Consider the following 24050-nt stretch of genomic DNA (forward strand, 5'->3'; position numbering starts at 1 on the left):
TCACTTTTTCCGCCCAAAGCAGGTCAGGGAAGTAAGTTTGTAGGGGTGCGTGGGAGGGGGAAAGGGGGGGGGAAATCGCTGACGCAAAAATCGTCAGAAAAGGCTTCTCATAGGACGAAGATATGTGTGGTCTGCCTGAATTTGATGTAAAGGCACAGCTGTGGGAGTCCTTTCGGATATGAGGAACCTCTCCGAGAGTACTAAGATGGTCACATTTAAGTCAATTGGTTCATTCGATTTAAAAGTGACGTCCTATTCGGCCCTTGCCCTGCTTATTACTTAATCTGTTTCTATGGCTTTTCTGGCACTTGTATGCTGTTTCTTGCTTGTCACATTCCTTTGGAAAAATCTGTGTTCCGTTTTTCTCCCTCTGGTAACTTGCAGCATCTTCATACTATCCCGCCGCCATGATAAAAAAAAAAGCCCGTTCTCATTCACTTTAATTTTTAGAACAAGGATGGTGGGATAACTCTAGAAGTGCCTATATTGTAAACTATTAGTGAGGAAAAGTATCCTGGAGCTGAAGTGAATGTCTGTTCCTAGTCTAACTAGTCAGCCAAAGAGGATAGAACTTTCTGCCTGTCTAATATCTTTAGATAAAAAGAGGAACAAAACCCATTATTTGTGGCCTTATTTTTCCACTGGCAATCCTTCAGACTATATTGTACAAAAATACTAAACAAAGCATCCCATAGGTGTTTATAACTGGAAAACTTTTAGATATTTTAAAATATCCTCTAAGTTTTGGTTTTATTTTGCAACAGAAGCACTTTTGTTAGAATCTCTTTCCAGATATTTTCCAATTTGTTTACATGCTGTTGTATGTCATAGTTGAAGTTAATGAATAATATGCACAATTTAAAAGAACAAGCTTTATAGAATACTAGTATTTTTGTTCATATACCCTGTCATTGGGTTTGTAAATACCAGTAGTACTACAAGAGGCCATTAGGAAGATCCTGGTAATGGAGAAGAAAAATAGTGTTTCAAAAAACGAAATGAATATTCTCAAATCATTTCCCATAAACACAAAACAATTTCAAGAAAAAAAATAACAATTCTGAGCATCCTCAGAATTCTGACAGTTAAACACCATACTTAATTTTACCTAGAAGAATACCTAGAATCGTGGAAGCTAGTTTTAAAATGTTTCTTGCAAAATTCTTTATGGAAAGTGGGAAATCATCTTCAATGAGGGAAATGTTGATTAGCTATTAGAAATTGTGTAGTGATGTCTGTTGTAAAATAGTATTTTCAAATATGCAGTATTTTGTAGTATCTACCCATATCTTAAAATAAGAAAATTGTCACAAAATATAACTTGCTATTTTAACTTTCTTGGTAGTTTATATGAACATAGTTTGTGGATGCAGGCAAGTTCAAATAGAATATGTTGTAATAATTAGAGAATCTGGAGGATGCTAATCAGCTTGAAAAGAAATTAAAATACCTTTCAGGGAAACACTTATTACATTTATTCAAACTGTTTAAAATTAAACTCAGATTTTGTTGAATGTATCGTGGTTGCTCTTTGATTTTTAATAATGTGGGGAACATTTTGATTTGGGTCTTGATTGAATGGAAAAGTTCTTCATTTTTTTTCTTCTGTTTCTGGAATTAGGTGATAGGACTTAGCCAACTTTGGCTGATTTTAAAAAAGCAAGCAGTACTGAAGTTACTTAGTAGTTGAATGAATTATTCATTTGTTTGTCAAATTTAGATACCACCTATTTTACAGAATGACTGAATGGGATAACTTCAGGAAATTTCAGAACTATGGGCTACACTTGGGAGTTGAAGGAGGAAATTAGAAACTATTTGTGTATTTTTGATACTTCCCATTGGACTGCAAAACTGCTGCATGAATTGTTTTGGAGATAAGATGAGAGAGGACCACAGGAAATATAGCCTAGGAAATGCAGGATGTAATAATGCATACACATATATAATTGTATGTGTGTGTGTCTATACAAGAATATATAGCATATATAAACATATATATATATATATATATATGTTTTCTTAAGTTTTCACGGGTACTTACATGTATGGTATTCAGCTTTGTTCAGGTATTTTCCCACATCATTACAGTTGTGCTTTTAAAGTTGTAGCAACGTTTCGGCAGAATCTCATCTGCCATCATCAGGCTTCTGTATTGTGTTCGTTTGTGAGTCAGACTTTCACAGCTGTTTCTGTTTTAAATTTGGGGCTAACCTACTGCTGTGCCAGAATGGTTTTTTCTTCATCCTGATTGGTTTGGGAGTCTTGGTCTGTGTTTATTGGTCTTGGAGATTGCTAGGTTCTGCTTGATTGGTGTTTCTAATACCTTCTGTCTGTTTTGTACCTTTTTTTGTCTTGATTGGCTGGCAACATTGCGTTTCCTGTATGGAGGCTTTTAGTGAAAGCCACAGGTCATAGCATCAACTTCAATAGCACCAAAACCCTAGCCACTATAGAAAACCCCAGCCACAGAATCATCAGAGAAGCCATAGAGATTGAAAAAAGACCTGAAAGCATGAATAGAAGAGATGATTCCACCAGACTGTCAATCATTTGGAAGCCTGCACTCGCAAACAAAAAAATCTCCACACCACTAGCCAGGCAAACACTTGGGGACAAACAGATCCCCCCTGATACCTCCAGCTCAAACACACCCCAACCAGGCACCCAGATGAAACCTAGCTTCCTAACAAATGATAGCCGTCTGTTTACTCGCAGCCAAGCTGCACTTCTCGGAGTAATGTGAGCTTGCAGCTGCTTCTTCCTTTTAACTGCTAGCGGGGGTGTGACTTGATTGGGTGGGGGCTTGGCTGTGTTCTGATTGGGTGGGGGTGTATTCTCATTGGTTGGGGTTTTGGCTGTGTTCTGATTGGTTGGGGGTTGGCTGTGTTCTAATTGGCTGGGGGTGTGTTCTGTTCAGGTGGGGGCTTGGTTGTGCTCAGGTTAGTAGTCTTAGTTGCCGAGGAATTTGAGCTGGTGAGCTGTGATCCTGTTGTTTGGCTTTGCGTTCATGGTTGTGCCACATCTTCATGGTGGGCATCCGTTCACTTCATGTATGGGTCGGAGGGGTTTGAAGCGGGTAGTGATGCAGCTGCGGTACGGCTTCTGGTCCGTGGTCGTGTCTCATCTTCTGTGTGCGTGTGAGTCTGCTTTCTATGTGGAAGTGTGGTGGTAGCATCTTGTGTGGCCCTCGTGGGTGTGGGTCTGGTGTCATTGTTCATGTTAGGTACTCGTTTGTTAGTGAGGGCAGGTTTCCAAATGGCTGGTAGGCGGGAGGTATCATCTCGTTCATGCTGTGTGGGCGTTTTTCTATCTCTATGGCTTCTCTGATTATTCTGTTGAAGTGTTCGGTTTTGGCAATAGTTCTGGTATTTTTAAAGTCAATCTCATGTCCTGTGGCTTTGAGGTGTTGGACCAGGGAAGAGGTCGGTTGTTCTTTTTTGATTGAGTTCTTGTTTTCTTCAATGCGTGCACTTATTCTTCTGTTAGTTTGTCCGATGTATGTGGTGGGGCAGGCGGTGCATGGGATTTCGTATACTCCTTGGTTTTCTAACTCAATTCTGTCTTTAGGGTTTTTTAGGATGGTGGATATTTTTCTGTTTGTGCAGAATGCTGTCTTAATGTTGTGTTTTGGGAGGATCTTGGTGATTTTGTCTGTAGTGCCTTTTATATATGGGAGGAGGGCTTTGCCATTCTCTTGTTCTCTGTCTTGGATTTTGGTTGGGGTTTCTTTTTGGATAATTGAATCCTTTGGTTAGGAGATTTGTTTCTGTTTTGGTGAAACGTTGTGTTTCCTGTATTGGAGGCTTTTAGTGCGGCTTGGCTCCGAGTAAATGGACGGCTATCATTTATTAGGAAGCTAGGTTTCATCTGGGTGCCTGGTTGGGGTATGTTTGAGCTGGAGGTATCAGGGGGAGTCTGTTTGTGCCCAGGTGTTTGCCCGGCTTGTGGTGTGGAGATTTTTTTGTTTGAGAGTGCAGGCTTCCAGATAATTGACTGTCTGGTGGAGTCATATCTTCTATTCATGCTTTCAGGTGTTTTTTGGGGGGGGGGGGGGTGATTTGGGGGGGTTGCGGCCCCCCCCCCCCGCCCCCCCGCGCCCCCCCCCCCCCCCCCCCCCCCCCCCCGCGCCCCCCCCCCCGCCGCCCCCGCGGGCGCCCCCCCGCCCGGGGGGGGGGGGGCCGGGGGGGGGGGGGGGGGGGGGGGGGGGGGGGGGGGGGGGGGGGCGGGGGGGGGGCGCCCCCCGGCGGGGGCCCCCCCCCGGGGGGCCCCCGGGGGGGGGGCGCGGGGGGGGGGCCCCCCCCCGCCCCCCCCCCCCCCCCCCCCCCCCCCCCCCGGGGGCCCCCCCCGCCCCCCCCCCCCCCCGCGCCCCCCGCCCCCCCCCCCCCCGGCCGCGGCCCCCCCCCCCCCCCCCGGGGGGGGGGGCCCCCCCCCCCCCCCCCCCCCCCCCCGGGGCGCGGGCCCCCCGGGGGGGGGGGGGGGGGGGGGGGGGGGGGGGGGGGGGGGGGGGGGGGGGGGGGGGGGGGGGGGGGGGGGGGGGCAATCTCTATGGCTTCTCTGATAATTCTGTAGCTGGGGTTTTCTATAGTGGCTAGGGTTTTGGTGCCATTGAAGTCGATGCTATGACCTGCGGCTTTCATGTGTTGGACTAGTGAGGCAGTTTGTTCCAGCTATTTTACTATATTTTTGTGTTCATCTAGGCGGGTACTTATTCTTCCTTTAGTAGTGACTAAATTATTGTGTGAAATTAAGCATAAGCGTGTATGTGCATGTTTTTTTATCCTTGGACTAATGAACAGCCTCTTGGAGTGTAACCTGTTTGTCAAGACAGGAATACCATATATAATGTCTGTTGATCATTGAATTATTTCCATTGAGCAAAAAAACAATTTTCAAAAATTCATGAGGTACAAAAGGCAAGTTACTAATTGACAAAATGATCCTTAAAAGTCAAAGAGAAGAAAAAAATTTTATGGCTCAGATACACTATAAAAAGACATTTCCACTTAATAGATCAGAAAATGTGTAGAAATTTTGTAAATTAGTAAAAGCATTATTTGAAAGTGTAAATGAATGCAGGGAAAACAAAGAGATTGGAAAAGTCAGAATTAGTAATGAAACATTCCAAGGTGACCTATTTATAAAGTAGAACTTGAAACTCTACTTTATACTACCCATGTATTCACTGAGGATGGTGAAATTCGATTCATTCTAGGTAAGTATGCTCAGTAATTGAAGACAACAAAATTGTTGAAGAAGATGGATTGCAGCTAATGAATGGTAGTACTATAAGACAATTGATGTCAGAAGGAGGATATAAATATTTAGAATTAATGTACACCTCTGACTTACATGACTGAGTTAAGAAAATACTAGCTCTAATTATATAAGATGAATCTGAAAAATTTAAATTCAGGGAACATAATTAAACCCATAAACACTTGGGCTGCTCCTATTACTCAATATATCACAGGTATAATTGATTGGAGATGGGCTGAATTAGATATCCTTGATAGGAAAGTAAGAGTATTAATGATCATGAATCATGATTTCCATGTTGACAGATTTGTTGTAAATAAAATAGGGGATTATTCCAAGTAAAGCAAATGGTAGAAAGAAAAAACAATAACTTGAATGATTATATCAGGCATAGTAACTGGTAGAGGTTTGCAAAGAGAAAGGCTACAAAATACACAAAGTAAGTATCCGATAGCCAAACTAAAACCTAAACTCATGGGCAATATATTTACATTTTATGAATTCAATTTATATGGCTGCCTGTTTTAAGCATATTACCATGAGCAGCTAATAGAGAATAAAAACAAGATAAAACATAACAATAAATAATGGTATACTATCCAGAATAAAGTCAGACAGCATTATCAATTGATACATGCACCCCCAGATAGGGTTACAGAACCAGGTTTTACAGAAAGCCAAAAGCAAGGGCCTTCAAACTAGGCAAGTTTAAGACTTGTGAACTTCTACTGCCAGAATTCCTTAGTTAACATGACTGGAGGAGGAACTCTGGGAATTGAAGTCCACAAGTCTTAAAACTCAAGTTTGAAGACCCCTGGCCAAAAGAGTCAGGATAAGTCAAACTCCTGGAGATAGCACCACAACAGAAAAGGCTTCTCTTACGTCCTTCCAGATGACCCTCTAATAGATGGGACCCAGATTGTGCCTCTGCTGCTGGAACCCACAACATCGGTAAATATATTGAAGAAAAATCAAATTACAGTTTGACTTGGCTAAAAACTGCAATTCTTCAAAAAGAAGCTGCATTAACAATCACGGCGGGCCCAAGCTATATAAATGTCATAAAAGCCAACATTGAGCACATTTCGGAAGAATTAACCTATAATATTGCAATTTAACCATTGCACCACCACAGTTCTTTCAACTGAACTTGAAAGTTTTGGAAGAGAAAGTAAATTATAACCTGAACTCTTAAAACCATACCTGAAGACTAGACAAATATTTTGAAATTTTAAATTAATTGGACTTGACTGTCTGCCAAAAACTGTCTTGCTTGGAACTTCCTGCATACTATGATGATACCTCCATGATTCTTATGCTTTTGGTTAAAACCATATTGGAAAATATGGTACTTAGTCTAAACGCTGATTTTGGATGAATAGACAATAGTTATTACTATTATTAGATATAAGTTGTTAGTTCTTTAGTTGATGTTGGCTTCCCTTTAAATCAAGTTCTTCCCTAGAACCTAGGATGTTGGTATTGGCCTAGTATATGTGTAGATCCAAGTAGTTTGGCCTTTTGTAACTGATGGGAATTTTGTCAATGTGCAGTGTCATTCAAGACTTTTTGATATGGTACCCAGTGTACTGATTACCATTTGGACTACTATAATCTTTATGCCATAATCATTCGCTATGATTTTCAGATCTTGATACTTGTTGTGATCTACTTCAGTTCTTTGTCTTCTGTTCTGCTATTCCTTGGTATTGCCACATCAATTATTCACACTTTCCCTTTTTCAGCCATAGTTAAATCTGGTGTGTTATGTTCCAAGATTATCAGTTTGTACTCAGAAATCTCACAATATTTTAATCTGCTCATTTTATTATTATTAACCTGGTTATTATTATTACTGTACTGTATGCTACTTTTCTCGCCGTTTTTTCTTTTTAATTCGAATAGTTGAAATGTATGTGTTCTGTCCATGAACTAGGGCAAAGATTGGCAACTTTTTTGTAGTAAAAGGTATATTTCTGTTTTTGTTCAGATTTTTTACTCTTTAATTTATTTTTATATATACAATATGTATATATTTTTTTTATTTTAAGACAAATATACACAGACAATAAATTAAAAAAAAACATAAAACCATCTTCCATTTTGTACATACAGTGTCAGTTGGTTTAGAATCTTTTGTGCGATCCTTTCATATTCATTGTTCACAATTTATATCAATCTCACGTCAAACTAACATATACTTATCTATCAATTATTAATTATCCTGCTATTTATTCCATCAATATTGTATTATGCTGTCATCCAATGGTTATATATGTCTACATTATATTTTGTATCAATCTATTAAGCGTCTATAACAAAATTATTCTGTTACCTTACCATGTCTTTTTATTTATTTGATAAAACAAATCCCATATCATATAAAATTGCTTGTCTTCTTGTTCTCTCATTTCAAATGTCAGTTTACTAATTTCAGCACAGTCCATAATTTTTTAAATAACTTCCTCCTGCAAAAGTATTTTGTCATTTTTCCAGTTCTTCGCAAATACAATTCTAGCTGCTTTTAAAACATTTACAATCAAATATTTCAATTCTTTATTGTATTTATCTGGTATGACTCCCAATAAAAAGATCTCTGGTTTAAAGTCCATATGTTGTTTTATCATTTTTTCCAACCATGTGTGGATTTTAGTCCAATATTTCTTTGCATCCGAACATGTCCACCATGTATGGTAATATGAACCAGGTATATGATGACATTTCCAGCATTTATCCGATTTATTCTTAAACATTCTCGCAAGTCTCATCGGGGGTAGGTGCCACCTATAAAACATCTTATACAAATTTTCTTTATATGCAGTTGACATTGTCATTTTATAATTTTGAGACCACAATTTTTGCCATTTTTCTAAATCAATCCTGTATCCAAAATTTTTCCCCCAAGCAATCATTGTTTCTTTAACTTGTTCCTCCTCCAATTTAAATTCTAATAGATGTCCATAAAGTTTTTTAATTACCTTTTCATCAGTACCCATCAAAATTTTATCTAAATCAGTCAACTTATCATAAATACCTTCTGTTTTAGAGTGTTTATCAAACCTAGATTGTATTTGCAAATATGAAAACCAATTCATTTTTACACCTTGTTCTTCCAACGCTTGCATAGATTTAAGTTCACCCTTTTTATTCAATATCTCACCATATCTAACTTCTTGTTCCTTTTTATATATTATTGGATAAGAAAAAGCTTCAATAGTTGATATCCATGTTGGAATTTTTTAAGTAATATTGTCTTTTTATCTTCTCCCAATTCAAAAACAATGCCTCTCGAATAGTGTTTTCTTTACCCACATCAAACTTGTCGCCTGGTAATATAGCTCCCAATTGGGCAAGGCAAACCCTCCTCTTATTCTTGCATTTTGTAACCGTTTTAATTTTATTCTTGCTTTTTTACCCTGCCAAATATATTTCAACACAATTCTATTTAAATCTTCAAAAAACTCTTTCCCTAGTCGAATGGGAATTGCCTGAAATAAATATAAAACTCTAAGCAATATATTCATCTTAATTGTGGATAATCTCCCAATCAATGATAGTTGCAGTTTTTCCCATTTTATCAAATCTGTCGCAAACTGCTGTTTGAGTTTAACATAGTTATCTTCCTTCAGTGTACTACATCTTGGTGTAATATGTATCCCTAAATATTTAACCTTGTTCGTGACCTGTATTTTTAAAATTTCTTCCAACTCTTTCTTTCATCTTGCTAACATATTCTTGGTTAATATCTTTGTTTTATCTTTATTTATTCTCAAACCTGCTACTTTTCCATATTCTTCTATTTTTTCTATTAATTTGGGTGCTGTTTCCAATGGGTCTTCTAATATAAATACCACGTCATCTGCAAAAGCTTGCAATTTATCCTTTTTAATTTTCATTCCTTTTATTTCTTTTTCTTCTCTGATATTCCTGTTCAACACTTCCAATGTTAACACAAACAGCAGAGGCGACAATGGACAGCCTTGCCTTGTCCCTTTTCTTATATCTATGGATTCTGTTAATTCTCCATTCACCATCACCTTTGCAGTTTGTTCATGGTATATTGTTTCAATGGCCTGGATAATTTTTTTTTACTAAAGCCTATTTGTATCAGTTGCAGTAAAATAAATCGTTAACTCACATTGTCAAAGGCTTTTTGTGCATCTAGAAACATCAAGGCCATTTGCTTCTCAGGGTGTGCTTCATAACATTCCAGAGTATCCAAAATAATTCTCACATTGTCTTTGATTTGTCTCTTTGGCAGAAATCCATTTTGATCAGTATGGATAAAATTATTTAAGTATCTTTTTAGTCTTTCTGCCAAAATTGAAGCAAAGATTTTATAGTCTGAGTTCAATAGAGATATAGGTCTATAATTTTTAACTTGCTGCAGGTCTGTACCTTCCTTCAGTATAAGTGTAATGTATGCTTCTGACCATGTTTTTGGTATTCTTTTCTTTAACATAACTTCATTCATAACTTCTAAAAGATGAAAATTCAATATTTCCTGAAAAGTTTTGTAAAATTCCCCTGGCAAACCATCTGGACCTGGTGCTTTCCCAACATTCTGTTTTTTTAAGGCTTCAGTTAATTCCATCATTGTTATATTTCCTTCTAACATTGTTTCAATATTTTTAGGTATCTGAGGTAGGTTCGCTTTCTGTAGATATTGCTTAACTTTTTCTTCTTGAATATTCTCTTGAAAGTACAGTTTTCCGTAGTAGTCTTGTATAATTTTTCTTCTTCTCCTCATTTCCATGGCAAACCTGTCCTTTATCTATTAATTAACTAATCCTTCTTGCTTCTCTTTCCTTTCTCAGTTTATAAGCTAGCCATCTGCCTGGTTTGTTTGCATTTTCAAAGTAATTCTGTTTGGCATTTTTAATTTTTTGTGCTAATTCCTCTTTTTCCATTAGTCCCATTTTATGTTTAATTATATCCATTTTATTTTTAATGTCTTTTTTTGTGGGGACTTCTGTAAATCTTTTTCCAATCTTTTATAGTCATCTTCTAATGTCTTGAATGTCTTTTTCTGTTTTCTGTTTCTTCTCCTAGTATAATCTATTATCAAGCCTCTTGTGTAGGCCTTCATCGTATCCCAGAGATTCTGTATCCTCTTTTCTATTTTCTTTGAAGAAGAAAACAAGTTCTTTCTCTATTTTCTGTTTAAAGTATTTTTCTTTTAATATCGTATTATTTAAAGTCCATCTAGATCACCTCTTGTATCCTTTCCGAATAACTGACATTGGATTATGATCTGCCCAACTGCTTGTTTCTATTTCAATCTGTTGTGCATTAATCAATAATTATGCTGACATCCATATCATATCTATTCTAGACTAGGATGTATGCCAGTTTGCATAAAAAGTATATTGCTTACTTTCCGCATTTCTCTCTCTCCATGCATCTTTTAAATTAAATTCTTCTGTTATTCGAAGGAAGGATTTTGGTAGTATCTTTTTAACTTTCTTTGTTGTTTCTGTGTTTTATAGTCCAACCAGTCATTAATTATTCCATTAAAATCTCCCATCATACAAATATTAACATAGTCCAATTCAATTATTTTCATATGTAATTCTTCTTGTTTATCATTCGGGGCACAAATTGCAATTAAAAGTGTTTTAACGCTGTTATCCATTATTTCCACCATCAGAATCCTTCCATCATCATCTGTGTAGATTAGTTCTGCCAAAATTGTTTCTTTAATATATAATACCACACCTCTTTTTTTGGATTGTGCCAGTGACATAAATAATTTCCCTAGTTTTCCTTGTTTTAGTATATATTCATGTTGTTTTTTAATATGTACCTCTTGTAAGAAGATTATGTCAAGTTTTAATTTTTCTAATTTGTGAAATACTTTCCTTCTTTTAGTAGCCAAATTAAGTCCATTTATGTTAATCGTAATCAATTTTTTTTTCATCCATGTTAAGCGTTATAAGAGGGTTTTATTACTCTGGTAGATCTCAATTCTCGTTGTTCTCTGGGTTCACCACCTACTGCACCTTCTTCTTTTTCTTTTTCAATTACTGCTATACACTCCTCTTGGAATTCAATGAGTGACTCTTCCTTTCTTTTTTCTTCCTCCTTTCCTCTAAAGTATTCTAAGTAGAATAGCTCAGCTTTTTCAACTGTGTCAATTCTTTGTCTTTGTTCCTGCCAAGTGAACAAGAGGCCTTCTGGCATCAACCATCTGTAGTTTACTCCTCTTTTAAGTAACTCTTTAGTCAAGAATAAATATTCTCTTTTCATCTCTCTTACTCTTCTTGGTATCTATTTCAGCACCACAGTTTCTTTGTCTTTAGTGTTTTCTCTCTCACCACCTGGAGTATCTGTGTCTTAATAATCTTCTTAGTAAATCTAACGTGAACTTCTCTTGGTAGTCTATTCCTCATTGCATATCTTGTATAGACACGAAACACTTCATCCATCCCATCCATCATCTTCTCTTTGGTTATTTCCAGTGCTTCTGCCAATATTTCTGCCATTATTTCAGCAAGGTTTTCATCTTTTCCTTCTTCTATATTTTGAAATCTTAGATAAAATTCTGATTTATCTATTTCCCATCCTAATGGTTCACATCTGCCCTTCTTGACATCGCTCAATCAAATATCAATGTCTTCAATTTTCTTATCTCTTTGTATATCTTCAATTTTTTGAATCTGTCTTCATATTTCATCATCATCTGTTGAATATTCTCCACTTTCTCATCTATCTTTTCAATTTTTTGCTCAATCTTCTGAATTCCATGCATAATTATCTGTAATGTCACTTCCTTCTCTTTCACTTTTTCCTGTTGTAATATTGTCTGTATAGATCGTTGTCCTCCAGATGGTGAGGGGGTTGGTATTGAAGAAGCTGGAGCTGTTGTCTTTCTACTCATCTTGTAATGCTTATCTGTAAAGAAAGAGAGAGAAAAAAGAAAAAAAGAGGAAAAAAAAGACGAAGGCAAACAGTTGCCACTCCAAAGGAAAAAAGGAAAAAGAAAGTCTTCAGGCACTTGTATACCTTAATCCAATTAGTTGCAATGGTAAATGTAAAAAGTAAAAAATCAAAGATAAAAAGGGGAAAAAGAGTAATATTCTATATGTTCCTCTTAATAAACAAAAAGAAAACAAAAATAAAATTTACATTCTGGTTCCTGGCTTAAAAAGTCAAAATCCAATTAAAGAGAAAAAAAGAGCCCCACTAGTGGGGGAGGGGCGGTAGAAAGGGAGGCAAAAGGTAAAAAGCAATTCTAATATAAAACAAGCCTCTGCTGCCAAATATCCAAGGCTCTTTGATAAATCAGCTCAGAATTTTTCAAGGTCACTTCAATCTTCTTTCTTTCAACTTCAACTCCAGACTCCAGCTACCTGTTCACAAATGAGCACCCGAATAAACAAACTGCCATGCTTATCTCTACCTTTTCCAATACACAGCTCAGAGTTCTTGATTGTAACACAAACTAGTGAAAGAAAAAAAAAGAAACAATGTATCCAAGCCTCTGGGCGGCAGTGCTACGTATTTTCCTTCACTTTCACTTCCCCCTCCTCAATCTACAACCAGGAACTAAAAAAAATAAAATCTTTCCCCCCTTTTTTTAAAAAAAGGAGAAAAATAAATCTTAAATCAAGCAGAAGAGTCTTAATCAAAAAATTTTTTTCAAAAGGATTGTTAAAAAAGGGAGAAAGAAATACAAACAGAAATAAAAAGATTAAAAAGTACCAGTCCAGTTTAAAGTTAAACAGATTTGCCAAGTTCAGAATTCCAATAAAAAGGGAAAAAAAGAAAAAAAACTTTCACTTTGACAATCACGCCACTTAAACTCTTTTCTGTTCACTTTTAGTCCACTTTAATTTTTTCAGGGTGTTATCTCTGAGAAATAATAAGTAAAAGTTCATCTCACTAAACTGACACACTTTCTTTCCAATCTCTTCCGTTCCGGAGCTGTCCCAGCTTCAGCAGCTTGGAAGGCTGCCTCTCCACCGCCGGCAAAAAGGGTTTTTCCTGGATCAACCAGGGACTTTGCAAAGTCCCTGGGATCAACAGGATGTGTCCTTGTGAATCACTGTCTCTATGGGACGGTTTAGGTCCGTGGGGGCCGACCAGCAGCTGAGATTGTACCGCCGCAACGCCAGCTCCGCCCTCCCCTCTTTAATTTCCTAAGCTTAATATAGGTGGTATGATGGTGACATTTGATATCACTCAACAGAGCTGGAATATTCAGCTCAATTTAAGCAGTTTATGAGTAAGTGGGGTGAAATTAAATGAATAAATGGTATTAAATTTACTGGAGGATCGTTGTACATACTATATATACGTATAAACCACCAATTTTTGTGTGTTACTGTTAATTGGCAATTGTTGACAAATTATGGGATTGTGCCACAATGTATTAACAGCTGGATGGGGCCTTCAAGGGGCCTGCCAAAGGATGATGATACTATAAAGATACATTGTATGTCTGAATAATTGCTTTTCCATGCTTTTGTCTTTAGAATGTGTACAGTTTTCTGGGCTAATCACTCCCAATTGCTCATTTGAGGAATTTGCTCATTGTAAGGAAATGTAATACTGATATAGAACATTCTGGTATGTCTGATATGCTACTCGCAGGGCAAATATCAACTTCTCATGTGAAATGCAGTTTGTGTTTATGTGATATGAATAGAAATTTACTTTGTATAGTTGAAAACAAGGGTGAGAACCCAATCTCAGTGAGTGATTGCAGCCCCTCATCTGCCCAATAAGACTGGACTTATACATGAAAGCTTCACCTAATGATGCTACCTATTTTCCTCTTGCACAAAGAAAAATATTCTATTCCATTTTTGCTCCTACTTTATTCTTCATGAAGTGATTCATCTGGCATGTGCACACTTTCCTAAAAAGAGAAGATATTAGGTGAACCATAAGAGCCTATTTGTGCCTTCCAGGGATTTGAGAACATGCAGGATAGGTTTGGCTGATCTGACGCCTTATATCTGTTGCATCTTTCTTACTTGAAAGGTGGAAAGAGAAGGACAGGACATGGATGAGCAGAGTTGCTCGTGTCAGCATTCATGAGCTCCTGTGGACCGCATGGATCAGTTTATGTTCAGAGATTCTCTATTCATGGTTTAAAGATTTGTTCAGCAACAGTTATATAAAATTAACCAGGCATGAAGGCAAGTATACAAAGCGAGACTTCTCTCCCCCCAATAAATAACTCATATATTTTTGAGGAACAAATTCCTTTGATTTCAGTGGAACTGTTAAGATATGAGATTTTCAGTCATTGCAAAAGACTTCTCTGATCAATAAGGTGTGAATCTGCATTTGTGTACTTCTAAGTTGTCTGAGATTTACTGTAATCTGCTCTGTTAGCAAGTGCATGCAACTATTATACAAGAATCCCAGAGGTATTTGTTTGGGAAGCAGTTGAATGTACCATTACTTGGTATATTCTGTTTAAACCCTAGTATGTATAATACTGAGGCTGCTTGATCTATGAGGCTGATTATCAATATTGTATTTAAGCCTATTGCTTGAACTTTAAAGATGAGAGGTTTGTTTTTGGCTTTGGGTTTGAGTGTTTTAAGCTGTCAAGATGGTGAATTATCTTACTGATAATTGTTTTCTGATTCATCAAAGTGATAAATGATGAAGAGGGGAAGTAGCAGTCATAAAAAGGGTATTGTCAAGGATACCTTGAAAAATGCAAGTTTTCAAATGAAGCACATGTGGTTTTCCTTATTAAAGGATCACCTTGGCTGTCTTCTCTGAGAGAGAAAAATGTTCTGAAAAGTTTCAAGATGATAAACAAAAATCTTTAATAACAAGCAGTGGACTAGAAAATAATCCTGGTAACCAATGCATATAATTAGTTGCAGCTATTAAACTATTCTGTTTGGCTGACACTGAGTATTAGTGTTTGTTAAACACCAGATTTTGAAAGAGAGGGGGTGGCAATGGATATGGAGAAAAGTATGAAAGCATAGCAGCATTTTCAGTGCTTATTCACTTACCATGGTCTCAATACTGTTAAGGGACAGCAGTCTTTTTGAGTTTCAGAGCTGCTATGAGAGTTGTGATTAAATATCTAGGCTATTTTGAAAACGTAGAGTATAAACATGAGTTTAGTTATTATATCCTCTAGTCACCAAGAGTAAAAAGCTAAAACTTGAAGGCACATAGAAGGAATACATGAGCTGAAGGAACTAAGGACCAGCACAAATATTGCTTTTGTGTGGGGGGCGGTAGAGTCTTCCTCAATATACCTCAGTAAATACCAAGAGACAGCCTCATTTTGTAAGTTGAAGGTAATAATAATGCTAAAATAGGGTTTTCTCTCTACTCCAATTCTAGATTTCTTTTATACATCAGGAAACATGAAGAACAAGCTGTTGCAGAAGATCCTAGATGAGTATTTTGAAGATGGTTCTGTTTATTTATGTTTGCCTCTTGTAGTATTGGAGGCTGAAGTAATTGTTGGGGGAAAAATACAATAACATCTTGATTTCTCTAGATATTGTATTTGGTGGTCCAAATTCTATGATATAATTGTGTAGTTTACAACATTTTTAGTACTCTTTGCTTTATCTTCATTATTATATTTTATATTTTTCTTGAGATCTTTTTGTTAAGGTCTTGGGATTTAAGAGCTGACCAGCAGGTGTGGCTGATGCAATAAGAATGACTCAGCATAGCATAAGTCCCCCTTTAAGACCGGGGATGGGTTCTACCCCTTTAAGAGGTGTTTATATAAAAGGCAGCCATTTAGAGGGCGTGGTTCTCTCTCCTTGATCCCTGTATTCATTGCAGAAGTTCTCCAAGCAGAGTTTAGAAGAAAGATTGCTTGTAAAGGTATTTTGGCTACCACATATATTTCTGTATATAACTGTTGTATATAAACCACTGTTAAAAGTCTAAGTCTCTGTGTGCTATGTTTTACTCCTGGATTGTCTCATACGCTCTGACACTTTTCTTAATCTATAAAAATACATTTAAACCTTGGCAATCACTTTCATTTCTATTCTCTCTCTCTCTTTAAGAGATTTTGTTCAGAGGCTCTGTATTGTGGTGTCTCTGAAACATAACATTTTGGAAGGACTTTTTTTTCTTAACTCATTTGTCTGTTTGGCATCTTGGTAATCCGTGAAATACATTCAAGGTCTGTGTTTTAATTCTTAAGTTTAAAAGTTTTATTGCATTGCATTATTGCCTAAAGTTTTATCTTATTTATTTTCCTATAGGAAAAAAAAGGGCTAAATGATCTACCATGTATACTTGTTGATAACCCAAGAATTTTAGATGCCAAAAATTGAGTTTGGCTTATCTGCAGACCAGAACTCAGATTTTTAACCCATCATGGCCAAAGCACACATATAGATGCCAGTTGTTAGCACTATCCTGTTAAAAAAGTGGAGGGTTGGCTTATCTACAAATGGACTTGTCCATGAGTATACATAGTAGATACCACACCTCTGTGGTACATGGCCAAGAGGTGGCGCTATAAAAATTATTTCAGTGCTTGCATTTCAGCATTTTAATTTTCAGAAAGACCAATGTGTGGGGGTCCTACGTCTTTTGCATACCAAACTTGAGAGGTGGGCACCAAATAGTAGAATTATCAACCAGCTTCTCCAAAATAGGAGGCAGAACAATTTGTAGAGATCCAGATGGGGTCTAGGCAAGAAGCTTTACGTCCTTTGCAGCCTTCCATTTTACCTGCCTCAGCATTGTTTTAACATATTTGACACAACTGATACATTCGAGGATGATGGGAACTGACCACCATGGAAAGTATAGGCTTCTCTATTCTCCTTTTCTACTAGATATAGTACTGTCAGGCTACAGAACTTTTCCCATTCACTCAACTAGAATGAACTTCTGAAAACTTATCCAAACGTATCACAAAGGAATTCTTTATTGAGATGAGACAATTCCTGTAGGAGTTCAAAGCAGCGGCTGAAGTCTCTCAGGCCTACAGGGATACATAAGGGAGTTTAGAACCCCTCCCCTTATCTTGATGTGTATTTAGTGAAACAAAAGCCAGTATGTTAATTCCTTCCCACCCCACTTGTTAGAACGAACTATTCAAGAGATTCCCAAAGTACAATCTCACTGTGGAATTTTTATGACCTTCTCTTCTCCCTCGAGCCGCTTGGAGCATCCAGAGACTGGGATGTGCTTCTGAGTCCTCTTCTTGCAGGCTGAGCTTTAGATGAGGAAACACTCCGCCCCCTCACGTGGTATTGCGCAGCGTCTCCCCAGTCTTTTGCTCAGCCTCGAAGAGTCAGGCTGTGTTTTCAGAGAGCTCCTTGGCTGATCGTACATTTCTTGCCTATTTCTTGCCTATTCCAACTCTCGTCTTCATAAGGTTTGCCTTTCCTTCCTCCTCCTGCGCAAAGGGTCTGGACTTCAGGGAAAAATTTCCCGTCCCTGGGGCGAAGCTGCGGGCTCGCAGCGCGATAGCGCGACCCCCACCCTTATCAGATCGCGTCGCTGCCTCCGCGTTGCCTTGTGGCACGCATTTCTTTTATTGCTGGATTCCCCACCCTAAACGCCGATCGGAGGGTCATCGCCCCTAGGGCCCTAGGAGCTGAGCTGACCAGCAAAGCCCTCCTTTTCCGTCCCAAGGCGTCCCGGCCAGTTCAGCTTGCGGCGCCATTTTGGCTCCGCATCGTGGTCGGGCGCCATTTTCAAATACTTTAGCTGCGGTGAATTGGAGCTCCAGGCCTTGGGTTAAAGCTTAGCTGCCCATCTCTTCCACCTGGCCCGCTCTTTTATTACTTGTTGGCCTCCCGCAGCCCGTTTCGGGCGAAGTTGCAGGCCCCCCTCCGGTTTATTTTTCTTGTCTGGAGGCCTGCTGCCAGAGGCCCTTTCTTCTACCATAGGCCTCAGGCGTTTATTTGACTGATCTGGCCTGTACAGAGATATACGAAGTCCCTGTTCGGTTATTGTTTAAAAATAATAATAATAATAATAATAATAATAATAATATATATATATATATATATATATATATATATATATATATATATATATATATAATTTTTGTTTTGTATAATAATATTTTTTATTAGATATATAAATATATACGAATAACCTGTATATACATTTGGCACAAATAACCTAATAAATATTAAAAAAAAAAAAACAATCAAAGGAAAAGAAGAATTACAAATTAGAGTATCTATTTTTCTGTACATACTATATTTCTTAGGTACCTTACTGTTATCTCTGTACTTAAAAAATTCCAAAGGGGAGAGGGCCAGCTTCACCTTCACCCGGCCTCATCCAGGCCTGCTCTGGGCGAGCCAACCGCCTTGCTAGTATTTGTTATCTAACATGGCAGACGACAATCCCTCTAAACGTCCTTCTTTGAAGGCTAAGGCAAAGTCCCACTACTTGCGCAGGCAGGACAAGGAACCTAAGGGCTCTAGACAGGACAAGGAACCTTCCAAGGCCGCCCAACGTGGCGCCTTAAGGCGCCACAAGGCGTTGGAAAAAGAGTTTGACCGGCGTTCAAGGGAGTCCCGCTCGGAGCCGTCAATTCCTCCTCCTCCAACCCCTTCTACCTCTGCTCAACCTCTCCCCTCAGACCCCTCTTTCCTACCTAGGTGCAGTTCGCTTCAAGGTCTTCCGACCCTCGGACCTCCGACTAGACGGACCCCGAGGCCACCTTTACACCCACAGCCGCTGGTCTGCGCCACGATGAACCCTCTACCTCCGAGGTTCCACCTCACATCAGGGCCTGGATGGAATCAGCCATCCGCCAGGGCATAGCAGAGGGACTACAACACATGACCAGATCAGGCTTCTCTCCATGACCTCCGAGCACGACTCGTTATCAATCAGATCCCTTCCACAACTGGCTCCCCAGTTGATCAGGTACTCTCTCAGAGGGACAGCCCTCCTCCGATTGGGGCCCAGGTGGAGGAGGAAGGGGACTTTGGAGATTTCAGGGAAGAGGAAGAGGATTCCCGGATGGGATCTTCCGCTACAGTGAACCCCTCTTAGAGGCTGACATCATGGAGGGGAGATGTCGGAGGACGAGGCCCTTCCCCGACCAACCCACCTTTGGGGGGCTGTTCAAACCGCATATGTTCAAGTCCCTCCTCCTTAAGGCCAAGAATGTCTCTGGCCTTCTTCCCCAGTCCCCTGCAGAACCCCCCTGTCCCAGAGGGCCCGGAAGACTCCATTTTCACCCAACCAGTGGTGGAAGCTGAGGTCATCCCATCCCCTCCCATCTTCGTGGATCTGGTAGCGAAGCAACTTACCTCCTCAGGGACCCCTCCCACTCCCTCTAGCCAAGACAAGAGATTCTTTAATCTCGATTCGGCTCTGTCTAACCTTCTCAATATTCCGGAGGTTGATGACCCCATTGTGGGTCTAGCCTCCTCCTCTACCCCTAGTGAGGCCCTAGAGGCCCTGAAACCTGAGGACAGGCGGGCGGAGCTGGCACTGCGCAGGGCTTACCTATCTGATGCCTGGGCCATTAAATCAGCTACGACCGCCTCATTTTCACGAGGTCCTCTATCCGTTGGCTACGTCAGCTCAAGGACCACATCCCTGCTTCCAATCTGAGAGCTCACCAGGATATAGCGAAGTTAGTGGCTGCAGCGAGTTCTCGGCTGACGCCACTTACCAGTCGGTAAAATTTTCTTCAAGGGCCATCACGTCGCCGTCACGGCTCGCCGCATGCTATAGCTCAAACACTGGCAGGCGGACGTAAAGAATAAGGTCAAGCTGGCCACTGCTCCCATTACGGAGATAAACTGTTTGGCCCAGCTTTGGAACCTCTACTGGTCAAGGGCCGCAGTAAGAGAAAGTATCTGCCCTCCCTTTTTCGAAGACCGGAGGCCAGGGGCTCTCAGCCCTTTCGGAGGAGCTTTCCCGCCCCTTCTATCAACCCCCTTCCCGCCCAGATACCCTAGACCCCCCTCCTTCCGATCCCAGGATCGCACGGACCCGGCGACAGAACCAGACGCGTGGCGGCTACAAGAGACCCTTTCGGGGATCGGGAGGAAGGCCCTACCGCAGAAGGTAGAGCCTCTTCCTCCCCTCCCATTGGCGGCCGCCTCAGCCCTTCGCCGCCCAATGGGACATATCCACTTCCGATGCATGGGTCAGGGACACAATCAGGTTTGGTCTCGCCCTGGAGTTCAGGTCCGCTCCCCTGATTGTTTCTTCCCATCCCCCTCCTCAAGGGATCCCTCCAAACGTGCACTAATGGAGGCTGCCATCCATCATCTTCTTGACATCCAGGCCATTCAACCTGTCCCTCCGGATCAGAGAGAAAGGGATTTTACTCCCATCTCTTTGTGGTACCCAAACACTCTGGGGTTGGAGAGCCATCCTGGACTTGAAGCGGCTCAACCGTCACCTTATCCAGCGTAGATTCAAAATGCACACCTTGCAATCAATTCTTTTAGGCACCAGGCGGGAGACTGGTTATCTTCCATAGATCTTTGGGAGGCATACCTCCATATTCCAATCAGGCCTTCCCATTACAAATTCCTCAGGTTCTGTCACAATAGCCTTCATTATCAATACGTGGCCCTACCCTTTGGACTGGCCTCGGCCCCGGACCTTCACCAAGGTCCTGGCGGCCTGGCGGCCCTGGCGGCTCATCTCAGGAGCGTTCCCGTCCGCCTCCACTGCTACTTGGACAATATTCTTATTCTATCCCGTCCAAATCCCAGGCAGTCAGGGATACCAGGGTCACCCTCTCCGTCTTACGGGCACACGGGTTTCTAGTCAATTGGCAAAGAGCCAACTTAACCCTTCCACCCGAATCAACCACTTGGGTGCCATAATTGATTCGGTTTCTCAAAGAGTTTTCCTCTCCCGGAGAGGTTCCTTAGCATTCAAGCCCTAGTCACACAGGTCAGGCGTTCAAGGAGGGTGGCCTTGCTGGACCTCTCTAAATTGTTGGGCAAAATGGTGTCATGCATCTCTATTGTTCCCTGGGCCCGTCTACACAGCAGATCCCTCCAGTGGTTCCTGCTCCCGTTCCAACGATCCGGAAGAAGCAACTCGAAGGCCAGAGTCAGGGTCCCTCCAAGGGTCCTCACGTCTCTTCTCTGGTGGACCAATCCCGCCATCAACAGAGGCCACCTCTTCGCGGAACCTCATCGACTCACCGTCACTACGGACGCAAGCCTGTCCGGTTGGGTGCTCATCTCGACTCGCTCTCGGTACAGGGCAGATGGTCGCCGACCGAGCAGAGGTGCAGCATCAATTGGCTAGAAGCTTCACGCTGTCCATCTGGCCCTGCGCAGTTTTCCTCAGATCCGCCAAACATCACGTTCTCGTTCTCACGGACAACGTCACAGCCAAGGCCCATATCAACAGGCAAGGGGCACCCAGTCCATTCAGCTAATGAGGGAAGCCGGCGCCTTTGCCGCTGGGCAGAATCAACCTTCTATCACTAAAAGCAGAACACATCTCCGGAGTAGACAATACTCAGGCGGACTGGCTGAGCAGGGCCACGGTGGACCAGGCAGAATGGCGTCTCCATCCATCCCTATTCGAGGAAGCGTCCAGAATATTCGGCCTTCCGGTGGTAGACCTCTTCGCCTCCCGTCCAACACTCAGCTTCCTCGGTTCTTCTCCCGGTATCCGTCTCACCGGTCGGAGAATCACAACGCTCTGCGCTGTCCATGGCCCCCAGGGCTCCTATATGCCTTCCCTCCGCTCCCGTTAGTTCCCAGAGTAATACAGAAACTTCTTCAGGAGAGGGCAGACCTTCTCCTGGTGGCTCCCCTATTGGCCCAGGCGACCGTGGTTTGCGGATCTCCGCAATTTATCGGTAGCGCCCCATGGAGGATCCCCGGACAGGGTCTCCCTCTCTCAGGGGCCCCTTCTGCATCCGGAGCCTCAATGGCTCCAGTTAGCCGTCTGGAGGTTGAGCGGATCCGTCTGACTAGTGAGAATCTCTCGAGTCAAGTCATCGACACTATTTTGGCCGCCAGGCAGACCTTCCTACTGCAATTTACGATGCCACTTGGAAGGGGTTCTGCAAGTGGTGTAGCGGGTCTCAGGTGGATCCCCTCTCTCCCTCTGTGGCTCAGATCCTAGATTTTCTTCAGGAAGGCCTTCGCAAACTCGCACCTAACACCCTGAGGCGACAAGTTTCTGCCCTCTCAATCGTGGTCTCCTGTGAGAACTACGGTTCCCTTTCTCATCACCCCCGAATTAGATCTTTCTTTAGGGCGCCACCAACCTGTGCCCTCCCACTGTTCACAGGTTCCCCACATGGGACCTCAACAAAGGTCCTCGTTTCTCTTACTCGTCCCCGTTCGAGCCTTTGAGGATTCATCCCTTCAGTTTCTCACCTTTAAGGTAGTTTTTCTAGTAGCTATTACTTCTGCTTGTCGAGTTTCGAATTAGCAGCTCTGTCAGTCAGGAGCGATCTATGCGTGTTCCATGCAGACCGAGTGGTCCTTCGTCCCGACCCCACCTTCCTACCCAAAGTCAACTCTCCCTTCCATAGGTCACAGGAACTGGTTCTACCAAATTTTTGCCCTAGGCCCTCCAGGGGCAGGGAGGTCCTCTGGCACTCCCTAGATGTTAGAAGGGCCTTGCGTATATATATTAAGCGCACTCAATCCATGAGAAAGTCGGAATCCCTCTTCCTATCCTTTCAACCCAGGTCACTGGGGCTTAAGGTTTCTCCTTCCACCATCAGTCGCTGGATCAGGGCCACCATTGCGAGGTGCTACCTTTCCCATTCCCTGCCCGCTCCGGGTGGAATAACCGCCCATTCCACCAGAAGTGCAGCCACCTCGGCGGCCTGGGCCACGCAAGCCCCCATCGCTGACATTTGTCGGGCAGCCACCTGGACCTCTCCGTCCCCGTTTATCAGACATTATAAAATAGATACGTACGCCTCACCGGAGGCCTCTTTTTGGCCGACGGGTCTTACAGAGGTCATCAGTGATCCGGAGGGGCCTTCGGGCCAGACGGAGTCCCACCGTGGGACAGCCCAGCTTTGGTATGTCCCAGTCTCTGGATGCTCCGGCGGCTCGAGGAGAATGGGCGTTGGTTCTTACCTGATCGCCCCTTCTCGGCGAGCCGCGGAGCATCCAGCCCCCCTAATTTCTCCGTCTGGTGGGGACTCTTGCTTCAGCCAAGGAGCCAATAGTAGATTAGAAAGAATTAATAACCTCTCTTCTCGTTATCGCAAAAAACTGGGGAGACGCTGCGCAATACCACGTGAGGGGCGGAGCGTTCCTCATCTAAAGCTCAGCCTGCAAGAAGAGGACTCAGAAGCACATCCCAGTCTCTGGATGCTCCTCGCGGCTCGCCGAGAAGGGGCGTATCAGGTAAGAACCAACGCCCAATCTCCTGGTTGTGCCTCTCAGAGGTGATAGTTCTGGCCATCTGGCTTTTCTCCCTCCATCGTATCATGTGTGGGTTATACGGATTCGATATAAGATTAAATATATTCAGGTTACATCAAGAAAGGATTTCTTTATCAGCCTCCCCCCCACTTTTCTTCTTCCACTGAAGAAATGACAGATACACGGATCTGACAAGTACCTGTGCTATACGATTAGAAAGATATCCATTTTTATCAGCAGTACAGTGGTCTGAAAAATTAGCCTCTCTCTATTTAAATGAGCATTTTACTAGTGTGAATCATGATTAGACAATTGTTAAAAAAGGTTGAGCTGCATGTACCAGTTGTATATACTGAGTTCCCTATTTTTCTTCCTATTGTTAAATAAATCTTTCTCTCCCTCCCCCCCGCAATTTTATGTGATAAGTATTAATAAAATATAATATATTAATACAGGATAATTGTAAGATTTTGTTTTTTC

At 41.5% G+C, this 24050-nt stretch overlaps 1 non-coding gene across 1 annotated transcript in view; it reads left to right on the forward strand.

The window, feature by feature from the left end:
* The window catches only part of LOC113415827 (uncharacterized), a 47974-nt gene that overhangs the window by 404 nt on the left and 23520 nt on the right, over positions 1 to 24050 (forward strand). The gene's annotated exons all lie outside the window — the stretch shown is intronic.

The sequence above is a fragment of the Notechis scutatus genome, chromosome 2 (genome assembly GCF_049901735.1).
Source record: "Notechis scutatus isolate UNSWTSFEM ecotype Mainland chromosome 2, rNotScu1.2, whole genome shotgun sequence".
Classification (NCBI taxonomy): Eukaryota; Metazoa; Chordata; class Lepidosauria; order Squamata; family Elapidae; genus Notechis; species Notechis scutatus.